The sequence below is a fragment of the Haematobia irritans genome, chromosome 1 (assembly GCF_050003625.1).
Source record: "Haematobia irritans isolate KBUSLIRL chromosome 1, ASM5000362v1, whole genome shotgun sequence".
In the NCBI taxonomy this organism is placed as follows: domain Eukaryota; kingdom Metazoa; phylum Arthropoda; class Insecta; order Diptera; family Muscidae; genus Haematobia; species Haematobia irritans.
The window spans coordinates 100,935,175-100,961,645 of record NC_134397.1 but is presented as its reverse complement, the minus strand read 5'-3'; the positions used below and the strand labels follow the sequence as shown (position 1 = coordinate 100,961,645).

The window sequence follows — 26,471 nt, the reverse complement described above, 5'->3', positions numbered from 1 at the left end:
TGAAAAAAATCTTTGGCGCCAAATCATGGTCATTCTTACTATGGGTTAGTTCAATAGTAAACTTTTTTTTCGGTGTATATTATTATTTGTTAATTAATTTTTTTGGAAATCAGTTTAATGTTTTTCTTTGTTGTAAAAACAATATTTCATTTCAGAGCAACTCCAGATGGATTCGAACAAATTTAAAAAATAGAGAATTGGTAAGTTTTCTTTTAAAAATTGCCTTTTTCGACTAGAATATTTACGTTTTTATGACCTTTTTATCATCAAAATTACAGGTTTTTAATACCTTATTTTAGTATTTCTTTAATAAAATTTTTTGAAAACCAATGTAATATTTTTAATGTAAAAACAAATATTTAATTTCAGAATAACCCCTTAAAAATTTGGACAAATTTTTAGTACTCCTTTGCCTGTAATTTAATAGTGAATTGGTAAGGATTCTTTAACTTTCTTTTAACCCTGGACAGTCATCCTTATTTTTTGTACATTAACGTCATCCTTCGTCATTTTGACTACGGCTGATTTCAAGACGCTATAATTTTCATCGTGAGCGAAAAGTGAACCAAACTTGAATTTATTTTCTTACTAAATTTGGTTTTAAGTAGTATAAAACAAAAATTCATAAAACGGTCGAATTAGTATAACTTAAATTTACCATTTCCCAATAGACTAAAATGCATTTTAAATCGAAAATGAAATTACGTGTCGTCATTTTGACGAATGATGACTGTCTAGGGATATCAAGAATATTTGGTTTTTTATGCATATTATTATTTTTTTCATTAGATTTTTTGAAAACCTATTTAATAATTTTATTTAATGTAAAAAATAAATATTTAATTTCAGAGTAACCCAAATAAATTTGGACAACTTTTTATATTTCCCCTCAGCGTACAATTTAATAGAGAATTGGTAAGTTTTATATTAAAACTTTGGCTTTCTTTCAACTAGAATATTTATTTTATTATATCTTTCACATCGATAACAACACAGTTTTATGAGTTTATTTAGAATACTTCTTTATTTCTCTAATTGTTTCAGGTACAAATTTTATGAGATACGTTTTCCAAAGAAAAGTTAAATTCCTTACACCATTTGATAAAATGCCCCAAATATTGTAAGTTACAAGCTAAAATGAAGAATTAAAAATTATATTTCATTACATGGTGTTAATTTTTAACAATTTTCATTATTGTTTCCATTTTCCAGCAAGATATGTGAAAAAATTACCTACGATGAATAAAAAAAGGATAAGTCAAAATGTCCAAACAGCGAGTTCAAATGAACTACTCTCTGTTCCACGTGGTCATAATTTTTATTCACAAAAAACATTGTATTAAGAACTTTCATCATAAGTTTTTATAATAAAGTACTTTTGCTTAAAGAAAGTTTAATTTTAATGTATGAAAATTTTCATAATAGTAAACCGGTTTGTTGTTCCTTTAATTATTTAATTTCTCTGTACTGTGGAATGATTGATTTAAAAATAGTTTAGTCGTCGACATTTTAAAGAGACTGTTAACCAATTTTTATTATCGGGTTTCTCACAAAATAAGCAAGTAAACCAAAATAATACTGACTTTTTAACTTGGTAGGGGTATATAAATCTTATGGTGTTGTAAAAATGAACTAAACTACAATGTTATAGATGAACTAAAATTCAAGAAAATTATAAACTAGACAAGTTGAAAAAAATCTTAAGGGCTAAATCATGGTCAATATTACTACAGTTTAGTTCATTTTGCAATGGAAAAGGGTTCACTGTTTTTTCAGTGTAGGATCGCTTTAAAAGATTTAAGAACATTCTGGATAATTCATCTAACTTGGATTTGGCTTTACAATCACCAAATGAAAATTCTAGAAAAAGGAAGAAATCTAAAACTAATAAAAATTCATCGAAAAACGAAACTGAGACAATTTCTCCGGCTCCATTGGATTCTAATACTATAACGGATTCCGGTATTACCACTCCGACTAACAATACTGAAATAAATCCTTTAGCTGTTCCACCCATTATTATTACCCCGTCACATTCTGCCACACTGAATAGTGGAACAGTCATGGCGTCAGCTACTGTGCCCACTGATACTAATAGTTTCTATTCCCCTTTCAATACGCCTACAAATCAGTTACATGCCGCCAATGAAAACTATTTTTGCTGCTCGTTTTGCTCCTGAAACAACTGAGGATGATATTCAATTCTACATTAAATCTAAACTGAATGCAAATGTTGATGTCAAAGTATCTAAACTGCAATTTATGGAGAGAAGGAACAAATCATCATTTAAAATTTTTGTGTCTGAGGACATTTTTGATACTGTGGTTAACCCGGATTTCTGGCCGTACAGAGCTGCAGTTCATGAATTTGTTTTCAAAGATAGAGTTGCCCGTTTACCTCCCCGTACTGTCGAGCCATCAAAAAACTGAATACAACTCTGTCTGATATAAATTTTATTATGGTTTATCGGAATGTTAGGGGACTTAATACCAAATTATGTAATTTATATACTGATAGCTTTGGCTTTAATTACGATTTAATTATATTTACTGAAACCTGGCTTCAGTGCAATGTCTTGAATACTGAAATTTTATGCGATAGATACCAAATTTACAGATGTGACCGCACTAATGGCTTGAAGAAATCAGGTGGTGGTGTCCTAATTGCTGTCTCTACAAAGTATGTTTCGTCAAAACTTGATATTCCTAACGAACATCAAATTGAGTATTTGGGAGTGAAAATAAGATGCGGCTACAAATTTTTGTTTGTAACTTACTCCTATATTCCTCCAGGTTCTTGTAACGATATTTTTAATGCTCATTTGACTACTATCCGATCGATCATGGCTAGTGCAAGAACCTCTGATTTGATCGTTGTGTCTGGCGATTTTAATCTTCCATCTATTTCGTGGAATTTATAAGTAACGGATTTCATTCTGAATTTATCGAAAATCTACTGAAGGATGGTGTTTTTCAAGTCAACAACATTCTAAATTGTAAGAAAATTGTATTGGATTTGATTCTAATGAATTAACTAGAAGATGTATTCCCTTCACGCATCAACGCTATTGTAAATCCAGAAGACCCTTATCATACCACTATCTGTATGAATATAGATAGTGGGATCTGTACGAAATAAAACTGACACGAAAACTGAAAAGGAATATTGTTTTTGTAAAACTGACTATGGAAAACTGAACTCCTTACTATTAAATGTAAATTGGCATGATATTCTTCCTGCGAACAATATTGAGGAATCAATAAATATATTTTACGAGACTTTGAACCCATTCATTGGTAAATCTGTCCCATTAATTAGCGTTACTAATTACACTGGTCCGCCATGGAACAACAATAAATTAAGAAACTTAAAAAACAGGAAGAATAAACTTTACAAAAAGTACAAAAAATCTGGCTCAGTTACTGATTACGCAAATTACTCAATAGCTCGTTCGGAATACAGCTTGTGGAATAGACAATCATACAATAATTATCTATCAAAAATGAATTGAAACTTAACCCAAAATCATTTTACAAATTTGTTAATTCCAAACGTCAATGGAATGTTTATCCAAGAAATCTTCACTATGGTACTGTTTTCGTCCGGGGCCTGATGCTCATTCTCTATCGACCGCTCTTTCTATTCTATTTAACGAATGTTTGCGAACTGGTATCTTTCCCACTCTGTGGAAGGACTCATTTATCATTCCACTATTTAAAAGTGGAAACAAGTCTGATATTACTAACTACAGAGGCATCCCAGCAAAAAATTTTAAGAAATCTAGAAGCAGTAAAAAATTTCCTTAAATACTGTATGCGCTAATATTCAGCGCATACTTTTTTGCTTACAAAAGAAGGAAGAAAAAATCGTCGATATTTAATTCATGCTGATTCGGAAACAAGAAAGTAAAGGACATACGATTTAATGCATACTATGTCGTTTACAAAACAGCACAAAAGTATGTTAGTTTCAAACTCGTTGTAAAACTTTGTCGAATTTAAAGCACTTGGGTATGCGAGATCTCATTTAGTGCATCCTATCTCGTATACTTTGATGCACTAAAGTATGCAAGCTTTAACTTAGTTTTTAAACTGTGCAGAATATGAAGCACGTTAGTAAGCGAGTTGGATGATTAATGCATCCATCCTCGTATACAAAAATGCTGTAAAGTATGTAAGTTTTAATCTCTGTTTCATACGATCGCTTACGATGAAAACCGTAATCTTGTATGCGTCGTAGAAAAAATTGAGTATGGTCATCAGTTTGTGTTTGAAAGTTGTGCCAAGAGGACGTGTTCTCGCGTGTGCGTTTTTTGTTTTGTTAGAGTTATTTGTTTTTGTTTTGAGCTCTGATAGCATAAAGCTTTGGTAAGTAAACCCCACTGTTTTTGTTTTTTTTTACTTATTTTATTTGTAATGCCGTTTGTAGTACCGTTCGAAATGCCAAAATTAAAAAAGACTATTTAGCAATGAATGATATTATAAATATATATTTATTTTAATATTTTATTTTTTATCCGTTTTAACAGTTTGCCACAATCAAACATATTTTAGGAAAGAGAGATTTACAAAAATCTATTTGAGAAGTAGCAACAGCAATGCGGAAAAGGCGTAATTTTTTTTATTTCTATCATATTTTTTATTTTTCTATTCTATTTTGTATTTCTATCATATAAGTATTTTTTTTCTTTGAAAAAATAATTTTATTTTTTGTTGATGTGGTGTGAGTTCCTGGAGAAATCATATTTCTCAAGACTGAATATAAATTTTAAGTTCCTTATCTTTAAAAGCCCTTATATAACACTAAGTATTATAATTACTTAAAGTTAATTAATTAAATGTTAATAAAACAACAACAAATGAAAAAGAAAACAATAAATGGATGATATTTTCCCTCAATATTAAACAAATAAATAGTCATTATTTCATCACATTAAATAGGCGAGGAAAAAGCGCTTCACACAGAGATATTTTTTCATGTACGACTTTCGGCAATTATGGATGAGCTGACATCCAGCGCTTTTGTAAAGTGTCACAAACTGCGCTTGTTTATGGGCTTCTAAGTAAGCATAAAGTAAGCGCATTTTCGCGAGACATTTCTTTATAAATTCACCAATGAATTCCTCGCTTTGGCAAGCGCTGCCTCTGACAATTCTCCTTTACAATTGCGATGAAAATTCATCAAGTTTTTTGCTGGGATTGCTAAACTGAGTGCTATTCCAAAATTAATGAAGAATATTATATCTGATATTTTGGTTCATCAAGTCTCCTCTTTTCTATCACCCAAACAACATGGCTTCCGTAAATCTTGTTCAACCATAACAAATGTCTTGGAACTGACCACAATGATTAATGAAGGCTTCAGAGATCGTTTACAGACTGATGTCGTCTATACTGATTTTAGTAAAGCGTTTGATAAAGTAAATCAATCACTTCTAGTGTACAAATTACATCGCATGGGTTTCAGTGACTTAATGGTATCCTGGCTTGAAAGTTATCTGTCAAATCGCACTCAATGTGTAGTATTTGATAACATTATTACGGAATCGATACATGTGCCTTCTGGTCTTCCTCATGGCAGTCATCTTGGACCTTTATTTTTCTGTTTATTTATAAATGACCTTCCATCAGTAATTCGATTTGGTAATACCCTTATGTATGCTGACGATGTTAAAATTATGAAAATTATCCGGAATAGTGATGATCAAGCATTACTTCAATCTGATCTAAATAGCATGTACAGCTGGTGTTCTCTAAATATGATGGAACTGAACATAAAAAATGCAAGCACATCTCTTTTATAGATTGAACCACATTCATATAAATTACTATATTAATAACGACATGCTTGAAACTATTGAATCCTTTAAGGATCTCGGAATACTGTTGGGATCGGAGACTAGATTTTAGATCTCACATATCTAGGTTAGGTTAGGTTAGGTAGCCCGATGTATCAGGCTCTCTTAGACTATTCAGTCCATTGTGATATCACATTGGTGAACTTCTCTTTTATCACTGAGTGCTGCCCGATTCCATTTTAAGCTCAATGATAAGGGACCTCCTTTTTATAGCAGAGTCCGAACGGCGTTCCACATTCCAGTGAAACCACTTAGAGAAGCTTTGAAACCCTCAGAAATGTCACCAGCATTACTGAGGTGGGATAATCCACCGCTGAAACACTTTTTGGTGTTCGGTCGTAGCAGGAATCGACCTTGTGTATGCAAGGCGGGCATGCTAACCATTGCACCACGGTGGCTCCCTAAACCAATCGGCATTGCAACAATGCTCGGTTAACAAAAAACGAGTTTGGTAATATACACACACCTGCGTGTGATTACACTCAACAACAACAACAACTAGCAGCAGTTGGCATTATCTTGAGAGAATTGAGAGAGTACCAAATAAGAGAATATCATACTGCTGAGATATGAGGAAAGCAATTTGAGTGGTTGTTTTACTACGTTGTTTTCGAGACACGAACACTCATACTATCAACCACCGACACACAGTGGTTCCAAATCGCTTTTTTAAGACTTTTATGAGTCCCTAGTGGGTCCACGGGCTGACCTGTAAGCGTTGAAAGTGGGTCACCTCGGGGGTATCAATTTTTGTTTTAGCTGTCCAATCCGCAATTATGAACCGATTTCGATGATTTTTCTTTGCTGAATAGATCTTGTAAAACCCTTCAAAAAAGTCGTGCGCAAATATATTTTATAGTTTGCGAGATATGGACCACACAATTTCTTTGCAAAATTTTAACAAAGTGGGTCAGTATTTTGAACCTACAGGGCCGATCCTTGTTTACTTTTATTAGCTGCAACCCCTACAAAATTCAACGAATTTATGAAGAAAAAAATGTGTACCGATGTGCTTTAGAGTAAAAGTTGTAAACTCCACAATTTAGAATTTCAAAAAATATAGAATTTTGACCTTTTTCTACAAAGGCACCTACATTCTTTCTGTCCTTATCGGTTATTTTGGTCAAGTAGTGTATGAGTTCTTCTCATCCGAAAATCGGCAATTTTTAAAAATAAAAAAATTTTGTTTTGAAAAATTCTCGTTTGGCAAAGCACCGATTGTTAAACTGATCTCTTTTCCAAAAATCCCCATGTGTCCACTAGGTTAGGTTAGGTTAGGTTAAAGTGGCAGCCCTATTAAGATTCAGGCTCACTTAGACTACTCAGTCCATTGTGATACCACATTAACTAAAAGTACCTATTACATATGGGCACTTCTAGTTTTAACCGTTGAACCTTCTCGATTGTTTTCTTCTGTTGAACCAACCAGATTGTTCCAAAAACATTAGCAGACTGCTTAAGTTAACGTTTTCCAGGTCCGCCAGTAATCTGAAGCTATATGCCCCTAAAATTTGCTTACGCCTTACACAAAATGCAGGACACTCACACAAGAGGTTTTTTTTTTGATTCCTTTTCCTCCGCATCATGACAGCTCATACAATAGTCATTATACTTCGCACCAATAGTTTTTGCAAAATCGCCTATCAGGCAGCGACCCGTTATAGCAGATATCAGGAGTGATATCTGGCGTCTCGAGAACACTAGTGTGCGGTTTAAGTTTAAATGGGGCCATATTTGCTTGGTGTCGTTACAACCCTTACAATTCTCCCATCGAACATTTGCCATCATGACAGCCTTCTCACGCAGTAAGAGCTTGCAGGTAGCCAGAGGCACACCAACAGATTCTAGTTCCCCTGGAATATGTAAGGTAGTTCCTAGCCTTTCTAGCTCATCTGCTTCGCAGTTCCCCGGTATGTTCCTGTGGCCAGGCACCCATATCAGGTGAATATCATGCTGTTCAGCCATCTCACTGAGAGATTTGCGGCAGTCGATGGCCGTTTTCGAGTTGAGGAACACAGAGTCCAAGGATTTTATTGCAGGTTGACTGTCTGAGTATATATTAATGCCAATATTGCTTGGAGCATTACTTCTCAGCAAATTCACCACTACTCTTATTGCTAATATTTCAGCCTGAAAAACACTACAGTGATCAGGTACTCTTTTCGATATTCGAAGTTCCAGATCTTTAGAATATACTCCGAAACCCACTTGGCCATCCAATTTGGAGCCATCAGTGTAGAAAGCTATATATCTTTTATTCCCCGGGGTCCGTGTACACCACGCCTCACTGTTGGGAATTAGAGTCTCAAACTTTTTGTCGAAAAGTGGACTCGCCAAAGTGTAATCCACTACGTTAGGCACATCTGGCATTATTTTGAGGACCGAACTGTGACCGTAACTTTTTTCCGACCACAGCGATAGCTCGCGCAACCGCACAGCCGTTATTGCAGCTGACTGTTTGGCCAAAATGTCTAAAGGCAATAGATGCAGTATGACATTAAGGGAGTTTGTTCCTGTCTTGCTGAATGCACCTGAGATACACAAGCACGCCATACGCTGAACTTTGTCTAAACTTGTCGGCTGGTGAAGTGCCGGCCACCAGACTACAACACTATATAGCATTATAGGTCTAACCACTGCCGTGTATAGCCAATGTACAATTTTTGGTTTTAGTCCCCACTTTTTCCCTATTGCCTTTTTGCACGAGTATAAAGCTATCGTTGCTTTCCTCGCCCTTTCTTCAATATTAAGCTTAGAGTTCAGCTTCCTGTCCAAAATAACGCCAAGGTATTTTGCACACTCCCTAAAGGGAATTTCAATACCCCCTAAGGAAATGGGCCAAACCGTGGGAGTTTTGCGATCTTTGCAGTACATGACTAGTTCTGTCTTTGCAGGATTTACCCCAAGACCATTATCTTTCGCCCATTTCTCAGTCATCCGGAGGGCTCTCTGTATAATATCTCTAACTGTTGATGGGAATTTTCCCCTGACTGCTAGCGCCACATCATCTGCGTATGCCAGCACTTGTAGCCTTTCTTTTTCTAGGGAAACCAGAAGGTCGTTTATAGCAACACTCCAAAGAAGAGGTGATAGAACTCCTCCTTGAGGAGTGCCTCTGTTCACATACCTTTGTATGTTTGCTTGTCCTAGTGTGGCTGAAATGCGTCTCTTCCTTAGAAGTTCGTCTAACAGCCTAAGTATACCTGGATCAACATTCAGAGTTGTCAGTCCATTTAATATCGAGCTCGGATGGACATTATTGAACGCCCCTTCGATGTCTAGAAATGCCACGATTGTGTATTCTTTGACAGATAGTGAGCTTTCAATAAAGCTGACTAGTTCATGTAATGCGGTCTCAGTAGACCTGCCTTTTGAGTATGCATGTTGTCGTTACGAGAGCAAACTTGAATCGACGCTAGTTCAAAGATAAATATTTATCATCCTCTCCAGAGTCTTAAGTAGGAATGATGATAAGCTGATTGGTCGGAAATCCTTCGCATTCGAGTGAGAGGCTTTTTCCGCTTTAGGTATGAAAACGACTTTTGATTCTCTCCACTTTCGTGGAATATATGCTAAGTTGATACAACCTATATATATTGCCGACAACCAGGGGATAATTCTGTCAGCCACACCTTTTAACTCCGCCGGAGTAATTCCATCAGGTCCGGGGGATTTGAATGATCCAAAGCTATTTAACGCCCATTTTATTCTAGATTCTGATACAATTTCCTCGATAGGAAACGACCGCTGAGCCACTGTGGCACCGCCAGTGCATGGTTCAACCGTCTGATTTCCGGGAAAATGTGTGCCCAATAGTACCTCCAGCGTCTCCTCACTGGACGTTGTCCAATTGCCCTCCGATGTTTTAATGAAACCTGGAGCGGAGCTCGTGAATGCTAGCACCTTCCGTAGTCTGGAAGCCTCGGACGTATTCTCAATGCTGCTGCAGTAAGCATTCCAAGAGTTATGCTGAGCCTTTATCAGTTCTCGCTTGTATCCTCTCAGAATCTTCTTGTAAGCGTCCCAGTCCTCAGAAGCTCTGGTGGACTTTGCCTTGTTAAAGAGCTTCCTGCAGGATTTCCTCATATTACTTAATTCCGTAGACCACCATGGTGGTCGATTTTTCCCCCTTGGCTTCCCTTTAGGGCATGCAGCTTTCAGTGAAATGTTGAAGGCCTTAGTAATCCTCTCCACTGCGTGTTCGATATCTTGCACAGTGCTCATATTTGTCTCCGGCATTTCCGGTATCATCAAATTGAACGATTCCCTTTACCTATTCCAATCAGCTTTCCTAACATTTGGCGGAAATATGGTCTTTGAAGTACGAACAGCCAATCTGAAACTGATGTAGCGATGATCTGAGAAGCTATGTTCCCTCAAAACTTGCCACTCAGATATCTTATCATTCAGTTCCGGAGAGGTCAACGTGACGTCCAAAACCTCTTGTCTGTTCCTGGTGACGAAGGTTGGTGCATCTCCCTTATTGCAAACTACCAGGTTAGTACACAAAATAAACTCTATTAGCGACTCTACCCTTGCATTAGTATCACTACTTCCCCAAATACAATGAATTACATTTGCATCGCATCCCATAATGAATTTCGTCTTTGTTTTCAGTGACTCCTCAACTAAGGTCTTAACGGCACATGGAGGCATCTCCCTGTCATGTCCCATATAGACCGAAGATACCCAATATTTGCATTTGGCTATTTCTGTGTCCACTAACTAACTGTAAAAGGTTTCAACATCCTACCAGTAAACAGCTGAGAAATATGCAAATTACCAAAAAATTATTTTTTTTTACATATGTCCCCACTTTTGGGATTTTTGATACGAATTTTGGGAATAGTTTATTCAGCAATATTTCTTAAATAAATTTTCCCTGCAGAACTCAATCAAAATCATAATGATGTCATAATTAGTTCAAAAGTGATATAGATTTCAATTCATATTTTTAATTCCCCAAAAAATTTAATTAAAAACAAGGTTCCTTTCCCCAAAAACGTTAAATTTTCCATTTTTCTCCCTTTTTTTCTCAATAACATAAAAAGAAAGCCATCTAAAATACCTTTCCAACGATATATTATACGTAAGCCTTTGTTTAGTAAAATACGCCAAAAATTTTCTTTAAAACTATATATAAAATATATATATATATATATATATATATATATATATATATATATATATATATATATATATATATATATATATATATATATATATATATATATATATATATATATATATATATATATATATATATATATATATATATATATATATATATATATATATATATATATATATATATATATATATATATATATATATATATATATATATATATATATATATATATATATATATATATATATATATATATATATATATATATATATATATATATATATATATATATATATATATATATATATATATATATATATATATATATATATATATATATATATATATATATATATATATATATATATATATATATATATATATATATATATATCTATATATATATATATATATATATATATGGGATTTTAGGTGTTATTAATTCATGTTCCACTTAAATTAATAGTTTTTCATTTTTAATAAAAGTCACAAACTCACAAACACAATCATCTTTTATATAAAACTCGACTTAGCAACCAAACGACTATCCGCTTAACGTCTATCCGATTTAAATATTCATCTTCAACTGTCCTCGTCTTGTCCATTGTTTTGTCTACGCCCTTCATAATTGGCATACATCTATCGATCACTACTGTTCTAATTATTGAAATTAGAGTTTTTTGTACTCTTTCTACTTGTCCGTTTCCCCGCGACACACCCGTTGCTATTAACAAATGTTGGATATTTTCCATTTCGCAATATTGTTTGAAACAATTAGATGTAAATGCAGTACCTCTGTCTGTTATTACCCGAACTGGGTTGCCAAAAATAGCGGCTTGGTTTTCTAATATAGCAATTACTTCCTCTGTTCCTGTGCTTTTTGTTGGATATAACCAAACGAATTTCGAAAAAGCATCTACCACAACGAAAATATGATTGTACATTTTCTTTGTTGTATCCATTGGCCCTACATGGTTTATCGATCGGCGACAAAACCCCTTCTTTTCCCCTTTCTTCGCTTCCACTATAATACATTCTACACAGCTCTGAATCTACCTTCTCATCTATTTTCGGTATATAAAAGTGCCTCTCAACTACGTCCTTCGTCTTCTTTGCAGCTAAATGTCCCTGTCTGTGAGCCATCTCAATTATCTCTTTCTCCATATCCATTGGAACCACAATAAGTTCTCTATGTGGGTCTTTATGGAGAATGTCGTATTTCAAATAAAAATCGTCATAATTTCCCTGCTCTAACACCTTTCGCACTGCTTTAGTCCAGTCGTCATTAAGTTGGGCTGTTTTAATACGGTATTGAAGCGTTTCTTGAATCATCATGCACGATATTCTACTTAAAGCGTCAACGTGTCTCATCTTACTGCCTGCTCTATGTTCAATTTTAAAGTCAAATTCTTGGAGGAATAAGGCCCATCTCTGAACTCTAAGAGGAACGTCTTTCTTCTTCATCGTCGTAGTGAACGCATTACAGTCCGTAATAATTTAAAATTTGAAACCCATCACATATGTTCGCCACTTCTGAAGTGCTTCGATAATTGCAAGAACCTCAAGCTCATAAGAATGATACTTTTCTTCGGCTGGTTTCGTTTTCCGACTCATATATTCGACTGGATGAAAGTGCGAGTCCTCAGAATCTTTTTGCATTAAAGCTGCACCATAGCCGAACATACTTGCGTCCGTGTGAATCTCCGTCAATGCTTTGGGATTATAAAGCCTAAGTACAGGTTCTGTCGAAAGCGATTACCTCAACTGTTCGAAAGCTAATAACTGTTCATCTCCTAGTTTAAATGTAGCATGTTTCCTTAAAAGATCTGACAATGGTCTACCGATAAACGCGTAATCTTTAATAAATCTTCGAAAGTACGATGTTAACCCTAGAAACCTTTCGAGCGATCTAAATGATCATCGTCCCATCTCTTATCAAATCTTGAAATACGGTACAAATATAACGGCAAAAAACTGCTGGAGAATTCGTAATTCCGAACGGAACGTACAAAAAATTCATATTGCGCGTTATGGGTTACGAACGAGGTGTACTTTTGCGATCCCTCTTCAATCGGGACGTGAAAAAAACCCATTTCTCAAGTCCAATGTCGTATACACGTTCGATGACTGTAATTTATGGAGCACGTCGTCTATAAGTGACATTGGAAAATTGTCTCTAACGATCTTGTCATTCAGCCGTCTATAGTCACAACATAGTCTTTTGGAACCATCCTTTTTTCCAACTAACACTATAGGGGCTGAATATTCGGATAAACTTCGTCTAATTATGCCATCTTTAAGCCACTCATCGATTTGATTCTCGATAATTTTCTGGTCAGAAAATGAAGTTTTCCTAGGACGACTTGAAATTGGTATATCATCTTTCAGAACTATTTTCATTTTAACCGGATACGTCTCTGGTCTCAACACTTTGTATGATCCTATCATATTTTCAACGTCTAGTCTATATGTCTCCTCTAAATGACCTAGTGATACGTCCAAGTCCCTTTTACTTTCCATACAAATTGATGCAATCAAGTCTCCAAACTCATCACAAAGTTCGCCTATTGGATTATTGTCCAAATATGGATTATTGCCCATCTGAACATCATAAGACTCATTTCCAGACGACTCATCATCAGATTTATACGTCGGTCTTTCGAATACATTAACTGTCGGGAATCTGCGTCTAAAACACGCCCCTTCACCTGTTACCACGAGATCTAGCTTACGAAAAACGTCATTACCGATCACAACAGAATATAATATATCGGCCTCCTTGGCAACATGAAAGTCGATACTTATTTGCTCAGAATCTATTTTGACCTCGGTCTTTACACTTCCCAGCGTTGTAATGGTTTTCGACCCGAGTCTTTTCGTCAGTCAGTGTTTGTGCTACTTGGTTGTCATTCTTACTTTTCATTTTTTTCACATTTGAATGATTTGTGGCCAAACTTACCACATTTAAAACATTTCGCCTCTTTCGACTTACATTCTTTAGACAAATGTCCACTGTCTCCACAATTATAGCACTTAATCGTCCCCGTCTTAATAACTTGTTGCATTCTAGTATGCCTATGATGCGATTCCTTGAAATTTGATTTCTCCGAACTACTAACTTTTCGATATACCTCAATATTTGCCTTCAACTCCTCTATTGTACCAGATTGATACAAAATTAACTTATTTTGTTTACTGTCTGAAATACCCTCTACAAAGTACTCTATAATGCTTGCATCATCTACCTTCGCAGCATTACCTATCTCCATAAGTGCGTACAAATATTGACGATGCGACTCATCGTTCTTCTTTCTATTTCGTAGCAATTTGTGGACGGCTATGGACGATAACGAACTATTAAATTCCTTCATTAAGGCAAATTTTAAACTACTCCAATTTTTTATGTTCGATTGACTTCGGACATATGATTTTGCTGCACCTTTCAATAACTGCCTCGCATAAATGTACATTTGCAAACTATTCCAACCTACAACATTTGCACAGTCTTCGAACTCCTGTATCCAACTAACTACATCTGGGCTACCTTCACCAGTGAATCTCGAAAGCGAATCATTTATATCACGCAGAGTGAATCGGGAAATGTCCGCAGTGACAAATCTTTCTGTTCCTGTTTCTTCATCATGGGTACTGCTTGTGTCACAAGAGCCTGTAATGTGGTTAATTAGCCTCTCTTGTATATCTGTTTTATTTCCTAATGAAGAAATACCGAGACTCTCCGCCTTAGCTTTTAAATCGTCAACGGTCAAAGTCGAAATATCTTTAAGGTCCATGGTGTGTGGATGCCTTACACAACTCTTACCATATAAAATTAGATAGTACTTTAATGATGTTAACAAAGTGTAAATATTATATTCAAAACTAAAATTCTTTTTATTGAATTCAAATTACTCTTTACTAATGTTTCAAAAAAAAAATGAATTTGAAAAACTTCACCTCAAATTATTTACTTTCAATAAAGAAAATAATTTTGAAAATTTTGCACTAAATTATTTAATTTTAATAAAAAAATAATTATAAAATTTTCGCTTCAAATTACTTAATTTTAATAAAAAAATAGTTTTGAAAATCTTCACCCTAAACTATTTACTTTCGATACAGAAAATAATTTTGAAAATTTTGCACTAAATTATTTAATTTTAATAAAAAAAAAAAATAATTATAAAAATTTTTGCTTCAATTACTTAATTTTAATAAAAAAAATAATTTTGAAAAGCGATTCTCAACTTCGAGTGTTTTTTTTCAATTGCCGTCTTCATATAAATCAAAACAGCTTCTTACGTCTTCATGTAAGAGAATATTTTCACCATATTAATTTACGATTAACCGTCTTTTAATATCTCTTTACATCCGTCTTTAAACATCTCTTTAAAAAGATATATATTCAAATCCGTCTTTACACATCAATCAAAAAATTTCGTATTCCATCAATACAAACGTCTTTCGTCTATAACTTTTCTACGCACTCAAAATTTTCTCTTAAGTCATATTCAGAATAAAATAATTTACGTCTTTAATGCACTTGAACATCGCTCTTAAAAAATCAATTACATACGTACATATGTAAATATATTTCATACATAACAACAAACTACTTATCTAATATTTGGTTGTTGCCCCCTCAACATGAAGCTTCACCCTCTGCGTCTCTCGTCTGCTCATCGCTGGTTTCTGATGTTGTTGTCTGCTCTCTCGTTTGTTTTTTTTTTGTTGACTCTTTGTTGAAAGTATAACAAAATAAATGGTGGTTGATCGGACACATCTATGCGGCACTCAGCTTGTTGTTTATTTAGCTCCTTTAATTACTCTTTCGTAGGACAGTTTATCATTTGCATTTTCTGTTTCATATTTTGCAGACATTTAGTCAACTTTTTTAGTGGAACATAAGGAATATGAAACAAACTGGTTTTTATGATAGGCAAGGCACATAGCGGCACATAGCGGTATACATATATATATATATATATATATATATATATATATATATATATATATATATATATATATATATATATATATATATATATATATATATATATATATATATATATATATATATATATATATATACTATTATTCAACCGTCGAACTGAACGGACGTGTTTTCTAATAGCGGAGTATTTCATCGTAATAAGTACTTATTACGAATTTCACGTGTGGTGGAAATAATAAACCACCATGCAGCGAAATTCAAAGTCATCCACTGGGTTGCTAACTTCAGGGCCCAGTGGACGGGTAACGACTGAAGTTATAAATTTGGACAGCGACCAAGAGTCAGGCCCAATTAGTCGACCTGTAGACGGGTCGACTGGCGGTGACACTTTGGCAAGTCGAACCTTTTCTAAGGTGACGACATCAAAAGGAGGCAATCCCTCTCGAAAGAGATTCAAGGAACGAAGAAATGCTTTGTTTATCCTAAAGAAATTAGGATCAGTCGGCCAAAGCACGTTATCGGCTAAGCAAAGCGATTCCTTAAAATGGGCTCAAGGAATTCTTGAAGCTGGAAAAAGGGAACGATCACCGGATGAGCTGCCATCCACTAAACGGGATCAAAGATCCTTTGCCTCAGTTGCAAAAGACAGCCTTGTGATGGCTATTATTAAGAAAGGAGCATTGGACGGTATGATTCCAAGGCAAAAATGGGGGAAATTGAGAACGCGATGTCTGGTGTCTACTCAGAGGTGCGAAAAAAGTTTCCCGGACCTCGACGGCAAGATGCTGGATGGTATCAAGGACGATATAAGTTAATAGCTTTTGCGGACCAGAGGTCTATGGATTGCTTTAAAGCTGCATTGATGCTAATTGGTGAAGTTTGGGAAGGAGCCGCTTTGGAGTTAGTCGATAAAAAAAGACCTACCGGCTAAACCTAGAGCACATGCATGGATACCGGCAAACCCTCCTGATCTTGAGTCAATACTAGAGAGACTAAAAGAATGTAACCCAGTTCTTCCAACCGCCGATTGGAATGTTGGTCGTTTGGATGAGGTGGATGGACCAAGACGACATGCAGTGTTTATATTAAACGTAGAGTCGCTGCCACATCTAGCCCAGACCCAAGGACGTGTGTGTTATAGCTTTCATGATATCCATATGAAGGTATACAAAAGCGATCAGCCAAAGGATTCCGAAACGGCTCAAGCCTCACCAAAGCTGAACCGCGGATTGTTGCGAGAGTTACCGAGATCTGTGAAGAGGAAGCCCTTGATGACTCAATTGAAGCGGCTGATGTGACGGTGGTTGAAAATTTGGATGGTTCTACGGTTCCTCCAGATAAATCTTCACCATTGTAAGGCCGCTTGTGCTTCCTTAAAAGTTCTCCTGATGAAAGGAGACATAGATATAGTTCTTATTCAAGAACCATACATATATAAGAAGAAGATCTGTGAATTAAGTACTCCGGGTTTCAAACTTTTGCATAATACCGATAACGATATAAATCGAGCATGTATAATTGCTAAAAACGAACAAAACTTGTTTCTGCTTCCTTCATTGAGCAATGCAGACACTGTCGTAGCCAGTCTATAGATATCCACATGTAAATATTGGGTATCTTCGGTCTACATGAGACATGATAGGGAGATGCCACCCTGTGCCGTTAAGACCTTAGTTGAGGAGTCACTAAAAACAAAGACAAAACTCATTATGGGATGCGATGCAAATGCACATCATAGTATTTGGGGAAGTAGTGATACTAATGCAAGGGGAGAGTCGCTAATAGAGTTTATTTTGTGTACTAACCTGGTAGTTTGCAATAAGGGAGATGCACCAACCTTCGTCACCAGGAACAGACAAGAGGTTTTGGACGTCACGTTGACCTCTCCGGAACTGAATGATAAGATATCTGAGTGGCAAGTTTTGAGGGAACATAGCTTCTCAGATCATCGCTACATCAGTTTCAGATTGGCTGTTCGTACTTCAAAGACCATATTTCCGCCAAATGTTAGGAAAGCTGATTGGAATAGGTAAAGGGAATCGTTCAATTTGATGATACCGGAAATGCCGGAGACAAATATGAGCACTGTGCAAGATATCGCAGTGGAGCGGATTACTAAGGCCTTCAACATTTCACTGAAAGTTGCTTGCCCTAGAGGAAAGCCAAGGGGAAAAAATCGGCCGCCATGGTGGACTACGGAGTTAAGTAATATGAGGAAATCCTGCAGGAAGCTCTTTAACAAAGCAAAGTCCACAAGAGCTCCGGAGGATTGGGACACTTACAAGATGAATCTGAGAGCATATAAACGAGAACTGAGAAGGTCTCAACAAAACTCTTGGGATGATTACTGTAGCAGTATTGAGAATACGTCGGAGGCTTCCAGACTACGGAAGGTACTAGCATCCACTAACACCGCTCCAGGTTTCATTAAAACATCGGAGGGAAATTGGACAACGTCCAGTGAGGAGACGTTGGAGGTACTTTTGGACACACACTTCCATGGAAATCAGACGGTTGAACCAGGTTCCGGCGGTGTAACAGAGGCTCAGCGATCATTTCCTATCGCGGAAATTGTGTCGGAATCTAGAATAAAATGGGCTTTAAATAGCTTTGGACCATTCAAATCCCCCGGACATGATGGAATTACTCCGGCGGAGTTACAGGCAGTGGCTGAAAGTATTATCCCCTGGTTGACGGTGATATATAAAGGATGTGTAAACTTAGCATATATTCCAGAAAAGTGGAGGGAAACTAAAGTCGTCTTCATACCTAAAGCAGGAAAAGCCTCTCACTCGAGTGCGAAGGATTTCCGACCAATCAGCTTATCCTCATTCCTACTAAGACCCTGGAGAGGATGATAGACATGTATCTTAGAACTAGCGTGGATTCAAGTTTGCTCTCGAAACGACAGCATGCATACTCGAAAGGCAGGTCCACTGAGACCGCATTACATGAACTAGTCAGCTTTATTGAAAGCTCACTATCTGTCAAAGAATACACAATCTTGGCGTTTCTAGACATCGAAGGGGCGTTCAATAATGACCATCAGAACTCGATATTAAATGGACTGACAACTCTGAATGTTGATCCAGGTATACTTAGGCTGTTAGACGAACTTCTAATAAAGAGACGTATTTCAGCCACACTAGGGCAAGCAAACACACAAAGGTATGTGAACAGAGGCACTCCCCAAGGAGGAGTTCTATCACCTCTTCTTTGGAATGTTGCTATAAACAACCTTCTGGTTTCCCTAGAAAAAGAAAGGATAAAAGTGGTGGCATACGCAGATGATGTGGCGCTAGCAGTCAGGGGAAAATTCTCATCCACAATCAGAGATATTATACAGAGAGCTCTCCGGATGACTGAGAAATGGGCGAAAGATAATGGTCTTGGTGTAAATCCAGCAAAGACAGAACTAGTCATGTACTGCAAAGATCGCAAAACTCCTTAGGGGGTACTGAAATTCCCTTTGGTGAGTGTGCAAAATACCTTGGCGTTATTTTGGACAGGAAGCTGAATTTTAGGCTTAATATTGAAGAAAGGGCGAGAAAAGCAACGGTACTTTTGTACTCGTGCAAAAAGGCAATAGGGAAAAAGTGGGGACTAAGTCCAAAAATTGTGCATTGGCTATACACGGCAGTAGTTAGACCTATAATGCTATATGGTGTTGTAGTCTGGTGGCCGGCACTTCAGAAACCGACTTGTTTAGATAAAGTTCAGCGTATGGCGAGCTTATGTATCTCAGGCGCATTTAGTAAGACAGGAACAGACTCTCTTAATGTCATGCTACATCTATTGCCTTTATACATTTTGGCCAAACAGTCAGCTGCAACAACGGCTGTGCGGTTGCGCGAGCTATCGCTGTGGTCGGAAAAAATGTACGGTCATAGTTCGGTCCTCAAAGTAATGCCAGATGTGCCTAACGTACACGCAGAGAAGGAATATGATCACCTCAAAAATGTTTCAAGAGCAAAATGTTATTTTCGGATGGTGACCATGTAACATGTTCGCTGCAACCATGTTATTTTCTCCGAAATTATGTATCTGTTTTCCGAAAGCATGTTATGTTTGCCGAGAAAACAACATTTTTGCGACAAACATGTTACATGGTCACCATCCAAAAATAATATTTTGCTCTTGAAACATGTTTGAGGTGATCATATTCCTTCTCTGGGTGTAGTGGATTACACCCTGGCAAAACCACTTTTCGACAAAAAGTTTGAAACTCTAATTCCCAACAGTGAGGCGTGGTGTACACAGACGCCGGGGAATAAAAGATATATAGCTTTCTATACTGATGGCTCCAAATTGAATGGACAAGTGGGGTTCGGAGTATATTCTAAAGATCTGGAAATTCGAATAGCGAAAAGATTACCTAATCACTGTAGTGTTTTTCAGGCTGAAATATTGGCAATAAGAGAGGTGGTGAATTGACTGAGAAGTAATGTTCCAACAAATATTGGCATTAATATATACTCAGACAGTCAACCTGCAATAAAATCCTTGGACTCCGTGTTCCTTAACTCGAAAACGGCCATAGACTGCCGTAAATCTCTCAACGAGATGGCTGAGCAGTACAATATTCGCCTAATATGGGTGCCTGGCCATAGGAACATACCGGGGAACTGCGAAGCAGATGTGTTAGCAAGGCTAGGAACTACCTTACATATTCCAGGGGAACTAGAATCTGTTGGTATGCCTCTGGCCACCTGCAAGCTCATACTGCGTGAGAAGGCTGTTATGATGGCCAATATTCGATGGGAAAATTGCAAGGGTTGTAACGACACCAAGCAAATATGGTCCCATTTAAACTTAAACCGCACACTAGATATGCTAGTGTTCTCAAGGCGTCAGATAGCACTCCTGATATCTGCTATAACGGGTCGCTGCCTGATAGGCGAATTTGCAAAAACTATAGGTGCGAAGTATAATGACTATTGTATAAGCTGTCATGATGTGGAGGAAAAGGAATCAATTAAACACCTCTTGTGTGAGTGTCCTGCTTTTTGTGTAAGGCGTAAGCGAATTGTAGGAGCATATAGCTTTAGATTACTGGCTGACCTGGAAAACGTTAACTTAAGCAGTTTGTTAATGTTTTTGGAGCAATGTGGTTGGTTCTACAAAAGTAAATAATAGAGAAGGTTCAGTGGTTAAGAGTAGAAGTGCCCATATGTAATAGATACTTTTAGTTAAATGTGGTATCACAATGGTGGTATCACACACACACACACACACACACACACACACACACACACACACATATATATATATATATATATATATATATATATATATATATATATATATATATATATATATATATATATATATATATATATATATATATATATATATATATATATATATATATATATATATATATATATATATATGTGTGTGTGTGCCTAGCCTATCATAAAAACCAGTTTGTTTCATATTCCTTATGTTCCTTTAGACTATTTTTTGTGGGGCTACGTCAAGTCTAAAGTCTACAGAAATAAGCCAGCAACTATTCCAGCTTTGGAAGACAACATTTCCGAAGAAATTCGGGCTATTCCGGCCGAAATGCTCGAAAAAGTTGCCCAAAATTGGACTTTCCGAATGGACCACCTAAGACGCAGCCGCGGTCAACATTTAAATGAAATTATCTTCAAAAAGTAAATGTCATGGACCAATCTAACGTTTCAAATAAAGAACCGATGAGATTTTGCAAATTTTATGCGTTTTTTTTAAAAAAAAAGTTATCAAGCTCTTAACAAATCACCCTTTATATACCAACATTCGTTTGCAGTGTTAAACCAATCGGCATTAGGTTAGGTTAGGTTATGTGGCAGCCTGATGTATCAGGCTCACTTAGACTATTCAGTCCGTTGTGATACTACAGTGGTGAACTTCTCTCTTATCACTGAGTGCTGCCCGATTCCATGTTAAGCTCAATGACAAGGGACCTCCTTTTTATAGCCGAGTCCGAACGGCGATCCACATTGCAGTGAAACCACTTAGAGAAGCTTTGAAACCCTCAGAAATGTCACCAGAATTACTGAGGTGGGATAATCCACCGCTGAAAACGACCTTGTGTATGCAAGACGGGCATGCTAACCATTGCACCACGGTGGCACCCTGGGTTAGGGTTAAGTTCAGAAAGAAAATAAGGAAAAAAATTGTTGGTTGTTGAGTCACCGTATAGTTAATGTACTCTGCAAGAGCTCTACTATCATTCACCACAATGTAGAGAGAGGTACAAAACATAGGAAAGAAGAAAGAAAAACAAAACGACGGAACTCAGTGACACTGTGCGTGGCGAATAACAGTCTAAAGTTTTCTTGATCTGTCGCCGAATATTCATCATTTTACCAAAACAGAAATAGACAGTCCACAACAATCTCGGTAAAATCATTCCAAGAACTTGTGAAGACAAAGACAATAATTAAAGTAACCCATTAAAAGAAAAAAATTGTGTGATCTGTGTTAATCTTAAAAAAAAAACAAACGTTTGGCTATTGCGAATTGCATATGCAGCAAATAACCCAAAACGCAGTTAGCTAGAGTGTTCGATTTATAGAAATTCTCGCAAAAAAAAACAAAAATTCCTTTTTTATTATGATGACAATTATATGTATAAAAAACACGCTTACAGGCCCAAGAATTTTACATTGGCTTTGGTAAAAAGAAAATTTGAAATGTCCATAGATCGAGCAATCTAATGTTAATTATTAATTGACCAAAACAAGCAACATGACAAATTTAAATGCTCTAACGAATTAAGGTGTGATTCACTATCAAATTGATATGGCGTTACCTAAGAAAAATGTTCATCCTTGTGTTTGTTGGGATGGCTCCATCACTACACTCCTGAGTCCAATCGACAGTCGGCTGAGTGGACAGCGACCGGTGAACCGTCTCCGAAGCGTGGAAAGACTCAAAAGTCCGCTGGCAAAGTAATGGCCTCTGTTTTTTGGGATGCGCATGGAATAATTTTTATCGATTATCTTGGAGCGTTTGAAGGTCGAAATCGCGGCAAAACGGCCCCATATGAAGAAGAAAAAAGTTTTGTTCCACCAAGACAACGCACCGTGCCACAAGTCATTGAGAACGATGTCAAAAATTCTTGAATTTGGCTTCGAATTGCTTCCCCACCCACCGTATTCTCCAGATCTGGCCCCCAGCGACTTTTTCTCAGACCACAAAAGGATGCTCGCAGGGAAAAATTTGGCTGCAATGAAGAGGTGATCGCCGAAACTGAAGCCTATTTTGAGGCAAAACCGAAGGAGTACTACCAAAATGGTATCAAAAATTGGAAGGTCGTTATAATCGTTGTATCGCTCTTGAAAGGAAGTATGTATGTTGAATAATAAAAACGAATTTTGACAAAAAAAAATGTGTTTTTCTTTGTTAGACCGGGGACTTATCAGCCAACCTGTTATTGCACATGCCAGTTAGAAATTTAACTGCTGCAAATTTTTTAGTTAAAGTTAACCGAAGAAAAGATATTTTACTTTCTGTTAACTGGTAGTTAAAGCCTAACGGAGCTACATAAAAATGGCCGTGAGTCAAAAATGTTTAAGGGAAATTGGCCCTACTTCAAAGAAATATGACTTTGACGGAGGGGCGAAAATTTCAAAGATTCGTGTTCTAAATTTTAAGAATACAATTCTTGAAGCAAATATTAGCAACTGTCTTTTAATTCAAAATTTCTTTATTTTAAAGAAATTTAGTTTACATAATCTTTCATATTAGGTCAATATTTTTTTTCAGTGTATGCTTCACTTACCTTATTTCGAAATTAGCTTTCTGAAGATCTAAACATGCACAGAAAAAAAGTGTCTCATAAATTTAAGAAGATTTTTACAATAATTTATTACAAGAATTTTCCAGAATTTTAGTTCATTTTTCGTATCTTCAACGAAAATTTACTACTCGAAAAGAAATTTTACAAATTCTAAGTAGCAATCGTTTAGTTCATGCCCTACAAAATACGATGGAAATTTCCTTAACAAATTTCTTAACTTGTAGTTAAAAATTCGTTTGTCATGCTATAAAACTACTTTTGAAATGTAAAGTACTTTCTAAATAATAAGTGCAATTTAATATAAGATTTTTTTTACAATTTTTACTGACAATTCCTATAGTTAATAATTGTTCGTAGAAAATTACCCAATGAAATATTTTTAGTTCACATGTAATTAAATTTATAGACATTTTCGTCAAAAATGGTAGATAACATTTCATGATGTTTTTGCAAATTTTAAGTTAAAAGTTTCATCGTTCATAAACTGGTGTGCATTTACGAACATTATTCTTAGAGTAAATTGTCAGCAGATGCGATGAACTAATGCATAGTACAGAGATCTTTATCGGCATAGTGGAATGTGATTAATGTAAAGATGATGTTACTTGAGTTTTGTTGTGTATATATGAGCGTGCCCTGAAAACATTTTCTCTCACTGAAGAATCTTCCTCCATTCGCCACGAGCAACGTTTTGTTCGCCGCGAACGTTCATCTTACATTCGAATTCGAATCCCCTGTCGCCAGTACTTGTGTCCGAATCGCAAATCTTCCAAAATAATAATATATCATTCGCTTGTAAGAAGTTTAAATAAACTGTTTGGACTTTCATAAAAGATTCTCCGGGAATTCTGCCCAAGCGTACAATCGTTCGTATCAACGTTCATCTTGCATTCTTCTTATATTCTTTCTTACAGCGGGAAGCGAATCTTTTTAAATAAGCTAAATTAATTCGCTTGCTGGAAGTTTGAAAGATGTATATGGAAGTTTCTTCCACAAATCTGCCTGAACATTCGTCTGTAATTCGAATTCTATTCTTCAAATACCCTGTTTGATATCGATTTTTTTGAATAATAATAATTTTGAATTTCATGGAATTAATTGTAATAAATTTAATGAATTAATGATTGAAGTATACCCAGTGATCTATTGGAAAATAAGCTTTGCTTACTATGTAATTAGAGAACAGTTTCTCATGCTTGAAGATGTAACTTAACGAAGTCAATGCTTCCTGTCTCTATAAAGTAATAAAGTCTCTCTCTTGCATCGCCACCAGTGAAATAAGACGAGTATTCTTTCTTAGCGATTTTTAAAAGGAAAATTAATTTACATTTTTTCTGTCAATATCTTCAAAAACTATTGAGGATCTGCATTTGGCGCCCGAGCAGGGACATTAAGTCAAAAATTAACTAAATAAAAATTATAAAATCGGTCTTCATTTGTCTTATCACTGGTGGTCGCGAGCACTGTGGATTTGGTTTAACTTACCATCTTTATATTATCGATGCCTCGTTGTTGTTGCCGTTGCCGTGCTTGTCGAAGCAATCATCAAGGAAATAACTCAGACTCAAGCCAGTCTGATACAGAGGTAAAAAATTAAAAAATAGTTTGGGAAATATAACCCAATTCGTTAATTTACTACGTTTTGGGAAGTCTCTGTAATTTAATCAGAAGATAACAAAGTTGATTGACACTATATGCAAACTATTTCTTAATTTACAAAAAATAACATTATATTTTGCCGTATTGGATGTAAAGCTGTCGATTAAATTATTTTTATATTCCACACACACATTACCGCTGTCGTTGTTAAATCTAAAAATTCTCTAACAAAAAACAATTCTATGAATTAGGTAGAAATCTCTACTCGTTCTCAGATTTACCGTTTTATGTGAATGGTGCAACCATATCATAAATATGAAGAATTTGGGATTCTGGGTGCACACCTAAATGAGTTTTCAAGTATTTCCATATCAAACGAGAAACATTCCTCGTTAAAAAGTAGGTAATTCATTGGAAGTGTTATTGCGCATTGAAATAGTGACACTGGCTTTCAGAGTCTATAGGTATTTGAGAGAACTTTCAATAACTCGCGACCTTAGAATGACAAGATTCTAAGTGTACCCTAATCCCTATTCGCTTAGAACCTTGTCATTCTAAGGTCGCAAACTGTCAACTCAAAAATTGAGTGATAGATTAATGCAACCTATTGTTATCGGAAAGTAAGTGAAAATAAACAAAATAAATAAATGGCCGTGTGCATTTGAAGTGAAAAGTAAAAAATTATGTTTGAGGAAAATATTTATAGAAATTGCAAAGTGTGAGAAATATTAATAAATTAGAGAGTGAGGTGGATTTCACAGCCACTTTAGTTACGCCAAACTACCATTAAAAGGATTGAGCACAGTCTATTGGACAACGTCCACGTTCTATTGTCGCTGAGAAACATGACTGGTAAGAAGAGGCAGGATTCTCCATCCTCCGATACGGTGGAAAAAATACAACAAAAGAAAGCTAAATTGGTAGAGAACATTGAAAGATTCAGAATTCGATCCGCGAGAAACCCATATCGCCTAATCCTATTGAGCTAGAATGCCGACTTGAAATGTTAAAATCATACATAGACCAAGCTTTAAAATATCAAACTGAGCTTGAGATGTTAATGCCTGATAATGACGAAAGGGCAGAGTTAGAGGATATTTGTATTAGTACAAAGGCACTCTTTCTTAATGCGCTGTCTAAAACT

The 26,471-nt window shown here is 35.9% G+C and overlaps 1 protein-coding gene and 1 long non-coding RNA gene across 4 annotated transcripts in view; one reads left to right on the top strand and one right to left on the bottom strand.

Annotated features, from left to right (window-relative positions):
- The window catches only part of LOC142221510 (uncharacterized), a 549,478-nt gene that overhangs the window by 81,537 nt on the left and 441,470 nt on the right, over positions 1-26,471 (bottom strand). The window lies entirely within an intron of this gene.
- On the top strand, positions 153-1,403 carry LOC142221514 (uncharacterized). The gene is made up of 5 exons (XR_012718078.1): positions 153-200; positions 370-434; positions 850-915; positions 1,045-1,120; positions 1,213-1,403. It is a non-coding gene; the product is annotated as an uncharacterized LOC142221514 (long non-coding RNA).